Below are 8,826 nucleotides of genomic sequence, written 5' to 3'. Positions count from 1 at the left end.
AATTGGCTTGCTGGGTGAGCTTGCTTAATATTTTCCACCTGAACGTTGGCGCATGTCTATCATAAAGTAGTTTTTGTTTAGGCATCATCGAAAAACATCTATTTTTTTAGACCCAACCAAGCATTGCGTTCAGTTCTTTTTGGACACCTCTCCTGCTTTGCCAGAGTAAACCCATGACCTTGGGGCAGGGAGAATTCTTGCCTTCTTTTTGCCGTGCTGTTTGCCTCCACTTCACCCTAAATCCAACTAGTTCCTTAACCAAGCTGCTAGGCTTGCAGTCTGCAGGGATGAAGGCAGGGACACAGGCTCTTGGAGGAATGTGGGGGAATTAGAATCATATTCCCTCATTCATTCAACATACATCTCGTGGGCACTTACTCTGTGCCAAATATTACGAGCTCTATCTGTGTAGTATATTGTTTATCAGGTGTGTTCACATTCAGTACCTCTTAGAGTAACCCTAGGGGGGAAGATGTGGTAAATACTGTTATCCTTGTTTTACAGGGAAGAAGCAGAGTCTTAGAAAGCTTCCGTGTCACTTGAAGGCACAGATGTAGCTGACCTGAGACATAAACCCAGTTCCTCCCTTTCTTCTACACCGCGAGTCACGGTACTTCGCAAACATTTCGTGGGGTGCGTATACATTTTTGAAGATTAAACTGTTTAGCAGTGGTTGGTGCCAACCATCAAAACAGAATTAAATAGCTTTGGCAAAGCATATTCTCATGGAACCTGTTTCAGCTTAAAGTGGTTAATCAGACATTTCCTATTACAAGGGGTTACCTTGTGCTTTGCATGATGTGCTTCATTGTTCAGATGTCCCCTTCAGGACTAAAGGATTTAGTCCCTTATCTACTGAGAAGGTGGTTGGCTAATGTCTCCCTAGGAATTGCCCACAGGTGGAATGAGAGCCTCCTTCAAGGTCATACCCCCTTTGGATGCAGCCTGCATCCCATGATGCTGAAACATAAAAGCCCCACCCCCTTCTTCTCCTGACTGGGAACAACTCTGAGGGCCATTCTTGCTCCAGACCACCCTGTGGGATTGGCTGAGACCTTGTGCCTGCACCCCAGCCCATTTTGCCCTCTGCCCAAGCCCACTTCCTTCCCTTTCTTCCCGTCTCCCCTCCCCCCCAATACACCTCTGCCCCTAAATCATCCTCTCCAAGTCTGCTTCCTGGGGAACACACTGTGAAACTCAGTGGGAGGTGGAAAAAAATAGTTCTCAGGTCCTTACTGTGTGAAGTCCTTACTGTGTGAGAAAATACTCACTTTAGAGATTTGCCGTCTTTGATCATGAAAAAGGAAAGAAAAACAAAAAACCTTTTGAAATTCGCTTGGTCTTTTCGCTGAACGAGACACTCAGCCATTTATTGTTTCCCTTTATTTACTAACTTTCACCCTAGTTTTAATCTGCCTCAAAATATGAATAGTCAAGCCTACTTGAACCCATTTTGCAATTGAAATTTGTTACAGAACAGAAAATTACATGAGGAACTTGAAGGACAAGGCCTTTGTTGGAACAGGAAACAGCAGAACATTATCGCAGACTGGAGTACTTTTGGTAATGATGCATGAGGTTGAAATGATGTGAAAGAGAAACCATTTAGCCATGGAAATGAGCAAAGGAGAATTCCGTGATAATGACCTCAGGCCCCAGTTTTTAGGAAAAGGAAATGGTGGACATTGGCATGAGGTCACCCTGGCACATGTGGCATTAGATCCATCAGTCCACTTGGGTTTGGAACCTGGTTTCATTCTCTGCCAGAACATGACTTAGTTTTCCTCTCAACAGTCCTTGTGCTTCTTTGAGGGTGAAAAATAGGCCCATTTTATAACTTACCATAAGAGATCTCGGGGGAAGAGCTATGTTAGGGAAGGAGGATTTTTACCAAACAAATTGGTGACTCAATTTGAACTGGAGTTTCTAGGTTAAACAGTTGCATTTGCTGGGGGAAAGGATGAGGAGCAAGGACTGTTATTGTTGTCATTGTTTCTGATATATCCTACCAAGCAACTGCTTTGGGATAATAACAAAATGATTTCACTATGGAAAAAAAAATGCAGAGAAAAGGAACTAGGGCTGTTTGATTGGCTAATAATGAACATAAAGGACTTCATGCTTGTTGAATGGCAGATTGAAATCCAGTGTGTATTCATGCAGATCTTATGGGGGTGGTATTGGATTGGACCACAAATTAGTGCTGGCATTAATGAGATGGAAGCTATAAAATACAGAGAGTTCCAATAACCATGATCTCTGATAAGGCCTGATTGAAAGCACCCAGACCTTTCAGACAAGTTCTGTGTGAGAGAAGAGCAATAAACAACAAAGAGACATTCAAAATGGGGAAAAACTGGGGCTTATAGAATGGGCTGAAGTGTTGTTAGAATGCTTGGTTAAAACGACACAGCACAGCTGAGTGACAAGCACATCCTTGCCTAGAATAATAATTTTTAGAAACAGACACTGTTTAGATGCACTCTAATGATCAGAAAGATTATGCCCTTTCATGGAACGGAAGTTAGTCTAAATCAAAACTGCTCTGTGACAATGCCACTACTGCTACTGCTAGTGCTAATATACCTTATATGTGATATGTATTGTGATATTTAGTTTATAAACCCTTAACATTTGTTATCCTGCTCAGTTCTCACAGTAGGTGTCCATCGATAGTCGAATGCATGTGTATGCACCCAGTTAGCTTTTGAATTCCATGACTGCAGGAACTGGCCTTATTTATTTTATGAGGCTCCTCCTCCTTTTCCAGGTAATTGTTCATGAATTCTCCTAGGTCATTTGTTTCAAAGGACACTGCCAGGTGGAAAAATCTCCCTTTCCCAGCATTTCTGACATTATCTGGCACATAGAACAAACACTATTATGGCAAAATTATATAATGCCATTAAGTTGATAAATGAACAGAAGATAACCATGTGCATTAACATGGGCGGGTTGCATTTGCACATGGAATTATTGGATAACTTCAGGCTGCAGAACTCATCCACAGCCACTGTCACTACATTTTCTTTCCCAAGTAGACTGACAAGGTCCTGGTGAGCGTGTGTGCATCGTTATTGAACCTCCTGACTTCTTGGAACTCCATCAGTAAGTTTTCAGGAATTCTCAGTTTGTTTGCAGGTGAGCAAGGTGGTGCATCTCCTGTTAGTGCCACTCATGCTTATGTGTTGCTCAATCTCCCTCCAATGTTTTATTTCCTGTCACTCTGGGTCATGAAGTAGCTATTGCCTGTCCAGCCTGATTTTTAAAAAAAATTTTTTTTTTAGCTGAGCCATCCTGCCACCTGTTAGCAGCTCAGTGGCTGCTCAGCTCGGGCCGGGACTCGAACCGCTGTTGCTCAGAGCTTACACTTTTGAGCGAGCTCTTAACCAACTGAGCCACTCAGCCGGCCCCAGCCTGATTTTTGTTCCAGGCATACACAGTGGGGACAGGATTGGGTGGGAGAATTTATGTCATTTCCCAGTGGTCACTATCTTGGTTTTCTTTTTTTATATCCTCCTTTTTTTACATAACTTGAGAGCTATTTCAATGCCTTTATGTCTTTCAGGGTCCACCTTAGATATGCTGACCTTTAGCTTGCCTTTTTGTGGTCTGTCCTTTATATTTAAGTTTGATATATTTGTGTCCAGCACAGAGCCTGACATAGTATATGTTTATTTAGTATATGCTGAAATGAATGGAACTACCCTGGTTGAGAGAGACCCTTGTATATTCATTGTATATATAAGGAACAATTAAACCAAGGGAACTACAATATTAGATAAAAATTTAAGGCTGAGGAGACCCTTAGAAATCAACTAAACCTCCCTACTTCATCTCTAATGTTTTGTTTTTGTTTTTGTTTTTTCTTAAAGATTTTATTGGGGAATTGGGGGAGGAGAACAGCACTGGGGAATTTGGGGAAGGGGGACAGACAAGTAGCTGTCCTTTTGTTCTTCAGTTTAGTTATGGAGGATGTCACTTCACTGGCCCATGTTGGTATGATCATTGCGCTCTTCCCAGGTGAGGCAGATCGGTCGCCGGCCTCTGGACTGCCGCTCATGGCGACTCATGGCAGCTCACGCTGGCTGCTGACTGCTCACGCTGGCTGCCAGCCACTCACGGTAGCCCACATGAGTGGGCAGCTCATGGCAGCCCACTGCAGCAGGGGCTGCAGCCTACGCTGTCACTGGCAACTCACAGAAGCCCAGCTCCAGGTTGAGCTGCTGTTCACCATCTTAGCTGTAGAGGGCAGTGTCACTGGCCCTCATGTGGGATCTGAACCGGGGCCCTGCTGCTCAGAGCTGGTGTCCCAAGCCAGCTATTAACCAACGTGCCACTTGGCCGGCCCCTCTACTGTTTTTATTGATAAGAAAATTAAATTAGAAAGGAATCGACTTTCCCAGTATTTAGTAGTTAGTGGGTGGTTTAGTAAAGGCTAGAATTCTGAACCATGATCAATGTCTTTCTCCCCACACATCTTCCTCAAGGTTAAAGACAATAGACATAGAGATGCTCCTGTGTGCATCATATTAATCATTTTCCAACACCTTTCTGCCAGGCATGGTATGGCAATCGCTTTTTATTTACATTTCTTGATCACTTCTTGCTTTCCCTACCAAGAATTTAATAAATATCAGGGAGGGAGCAGCTGGAAGGCTTCCTAAACTGGCTAGTGCAGAATCATGGGACATAAAGGTCAGAAATGGCTTTACAGGTTCCCTGGGCCAGTCATGCTCTAAAAATTGATTCTCCACCTCCATCATTCTGTTGGAACATTCCTGGCCTTTCCAGAGCTTATACTGAAGATTTGACTGAAATCCATCTTTCTGGAGCCTTACCTTGAGGTCCCAGTGCACCCCTGTGGGGACACTCGGAACAACTGAGTTTCTAGCCTCTGGGGATAGTTCTTTTTTTTTTTTTTTCAGCTGAGCCATCCTGCCACCTGTTGGCAGCTCATCTTGGGCCAGGAATTGAACCGGCGACCCTGTTGCTCAGAGCTCGCACTCTTTTTTTTTAAAGATTTTTTTTAATTGGGGAAGTGGGGGATGGGAACAGCACTGGGGAATTGGGGGGAAGGGGAACAGACAAGTTGCTGTCGTTTTGTTCTTTGGTCTAGTTGTGGAGGATATTGCTTCACTGGCCCAAGTTGGCACCATCATTGCGCTCTTTCTGGGTGAGGCACATCAGTTGCTGGCTTCTGGACGGCTGCTCACAGCGGCTGCTGGCCGCTCACGCTGGCTGCTGGCTATACACGGTAGCCCATGGCACCCACTGCAGCAGGGGCTGCAGCCTATGCCGTCGCCAGCGACTCACGGCAGCCCAGCTCCAGGTTGAGCTGTTGTTCAGCATCTTAGCTGTAGAGAGCAGTGTCACTGGCCCTCATATGTGAGATCTGAACCGGGGCCCTCTGGCGTCCCAAGCCAGCTCTTAACTAACGCGCCACTCGGCCGGCCCCAGAGCTCGCACTCTTGAGCAAGCTCTTAACCAAATGAGCCACTCAGCCGGCCTGATAGTTCTTCTGATTTGGTTTTCCATGATGTTTCTCCTTCTACATTAACAATTTATTTTTTCCACCAGTGTTTCCCTGCCTTTTGAACTCCAAGTCATATATTAAAAGTGATAATATTTGCATGGCACCATGAGGTGAACCCGAGAAAAATTAGGGATGCCTATCTGGGGATTGGTAAAAAATTTGTTACATGTTTTTCTTTAGAGTATATAATTATGATAAAATAAAATATAAAATATTAGAAAAGAGATCAAATTTGTAGAAAGCTTCCAAATGAAATCTTTCCCAAGGTTTGAAAGTCAAACTAAGCTTGATTCCATGAACATAACCTTTACTATCAGGTTTTATGTTTGTAATGGATACATGTAATTCCTGATCAAGACTCGATAATGATGAGTTCTTCAAGTTCTTGATAGTCATGATAGATAAAAAGCTGTGATTAAAAATGTAATACCATTTTTTACAACCTTTCAAAAATGTATAGTAGGTGAAATTATAGCTAAAGACTCTGGTAGCTCTTTCCCTGACAAATAGAGTGTCAAAATTTCTAATGTTGGTAAGAAAGTACTTCTAATCCAACTGAACTTTTTCATAGTAAGTATTTCAAAATATGCTGAAGCCCCATTTTGCAGGATGTAAGTGCATTGTTAGAGCAGCACCCAGGAGTACACATGCCTCCGGGAAGGGTACATCCGCTACCCATGGAAGGAGGTAGTTGTTATATATGAAGGAAGAGGGTCAAGACAGCACCAGAATCACCTCCACTGAAGCATCTGCCAGGACCCTTCCCCCACTCCCCACCTCCGAAAGCAGCACTGAAGGTAACGCACTACTCTTTGGTCACGCGGAATACTAACTCATTCAGCTGCAGCTGCTCCTCTCCACCTTCAGGATGGCCAGCAGGGCACTCTGCCTCTGGCTGCCAAGGGAGATGCAGAGGAGGTAGGTAAAGCAAACATCTTTTTGTCTCTGGTCGATATACCAGGCTGAGCAGTGAGGGTCAAGTTCACTTTTTGTGCTGTTCCCCTGGGGGACCATGAAAGGCATCCTCAGACTCAGATCCCACCCTGCTTGGACTGTGTTTTGCAGAGTTCCTCCCAGTGCTCCCTGGGCTGGAGCTGGTTGGCATCTGGTCTTCAGCTGTCCCAGGTCCTGGTGGTCCAGCTCTAGGCACTGCTCTAAACTATTCGGAGCATACTAGGATGCCAAGGCACACAGATTGGAAGATCTGCTTTCGGCCATTGCTTCCGTGATGTGGATTCAAGTGCTTTCATCATCACAGTCTCTCTCTGATGGTCATGTCTGATTTATTTCTATCCTTTTCACAGCATGATGCCCAGACCTGAACCCCAGGTGCAATCTAATCAGCAAAGGAGACACCTAGGGACCTTCATCTCTCTACATGTAGGCAAGATGAAGTTTTTGGTGTCTACACCATGCAGTTGACTTGTATTAAACTTCTTGAATATTTTAACCTTTAAGTGACTAAACTTATCTGCAGAAGGAGCCTGCTCCCCTGACCACAAACGTTCGGGCCATTGATTTTTATGTGAATCAAAGGCAAAACCTTGGTTTAATACTGGGAGACCAGCTGTCTCTGAGGTGACAAAGCTCTGCCCCATGGATGGTGGCATCTGTCTCCTTGCCCCAAGGAGGGTGAGTACAAATGCTAGTTAAATGAAGAGAAGGCATGTTACCCTTTGTGAACCTAACCTTCTGATACTCCATGCTAAGGAGCTTGAGTGTTTTTCTATAGGTAAGGGGGCCATTATAAATGTTTGAGAAGGCAAGCAGCCTAATCCAATTGTGCACTTTAATTTTGCCTTGGGTTAGTTTTTTTCTTGCAATTTCTCTTCCTCTTTTTAAATAAATCATTTATATTAAAATATGTATAAAGAAAAGTGCACCAATCATAAATGTATACCTAAATGAATTATTACAAAATAAACACACAAGTCAAGAAATGGAACATTACCAGGAACCTAGAAGACTTCTTACTTCCCCTTCCCAACCACGCCCCACTCCTCCTGGTTGGCTAACCACTGTCCTAACTTCTAATACATAGATTAATTTGGCATGTTTTGAACTTTCTAAATGGACTCATAGGATATATTAATATATTCTTTTGTGTCTGGCTCTATTGTTCAACGTTATAGCTGTGCGCTTCACCTATATTGTTCAGTGTGGCCATAGTTGGTTCTTTTTTATTACTCTGTAGTACTTCATTGCATGACTGTACCACATTTCATTTATCATTCTATTGTTATGTGGATATTTGGGTTGCTTCCAGTATTTGGTTCTCATGAATAATGCTGCTAAGTGCATTTGTGTACATGTCAGTGGCCCATATTTATGATTTTAAGGGTTTATCATGCTTTGTTGCCACTTGGAACTGATCTATCCTGGAGGAGAGCCTGGGCCTTCTTCCTGGCACAAAGGCTTCCTTCCAGTAAAGCTTCCTTCTTAAACCACTGGCAGAGATATTCTGCCCAATACGTACACTGACGTTGTCCTATGTGAAATAATAACTTTGAATTTCTATTTCTAAAGGTGCTTTCCTTTCTATTAATTCCAAATGTGAAATCCAGATCCATTCAAGAGAACAAAACTAAAGGCTCAAAATTGGTTCTGCATTGTGAGACAGTTTCTTTTTTTATTATTATTAAATTTATTGGGGTGACAATGGTTAATAAAATTACATAGGTTTCAGTGTACAATTCTGTAATACACCACCTATATATCTGCTCACCAGCCAGAGTCAGTTCTCCTTCCATCACCATATATTTAACCCTCTTTACCCTCTTATAACACCCCTTTCCCCCTTACCCTCTGGTAACCACTAAACTGTTGCCTGTGTCTATGAGTTTTTGTTTCTTTGTTTGTCTTGTTCCTTTGTTGCTTTCAGTTTTATATCCCACATATGAGTGAAGTCATGTGGCTCTTGACTTTTTCTGTCTGACTTATTTCACTTAGCATAATGATTGCAAGATCCATGTATGTTGTCGCAAATGGAAGTATTTCATCTTTTCTTATGGCAGAGTATATTCCATTGTATATATACCACATCTTCTTTATCCAATCATCTATTGAAGGGCACTTCGGTTGTTTCCACACTTGACCACCATGAATAATGCTGCTATAAACACAGGAGTACATATATCTTTACGGATAAATGTTTCATATGACCCAGATTGCTGGGTCATATGGTAATTTTATTCTTAAGTTTTTGTGGGACCTCCATACTGATTTCCGTAGTGGCTACACCAATTTGCATTCCCATCAACAGTGTATAAGAGTTCCTTTTTTTTTTTTTT

The 8,826-nt window shown here is 42.9% G+C and overlaps 1 long non-coding RNA gene across 1 annotated transcript in view; it reads left to right on the top strand.

The window, feature by feature from the left end:
- Positions 1-1,488: 1,488 nt before the first annotated feature.
- The window catches only part of LOC109374157 (uncharacterized), a 59,433-nt gene continuing 52,095 nt past the window's right edge, over positions 1,489-8,826 (top strand). The window contains exons 1-2 of the long non-coding RNA XR_002122351.1: positions 1,489-1,563; positions 3,042-3,108. This is a non-coding gene — a long non-coding RNA (uncharacterized LOC109374157). The remainder of the gene's footprint in view (positions 1,564-3,041; positions 3,109-8,826) is intronic.

Source organism: Hipposideros armiger, unplaced genomic scaffold (assembly GCF_001890085.2).
Source record: "Hipposideros armiger isolate ML-2016 unplaced genomic scaffold, ASM189008v1 scaffold_798, whole genome shotgun sequence".
NCBI lineage: Eukaryota > Metazoa > Chordata > Mammalia > Chiroptera > Hipposideridae > Hipposideros > Hipposideros armiger.
This window is presented reverse-complemented; position numbering and strand designations above follow the sequence as displayed.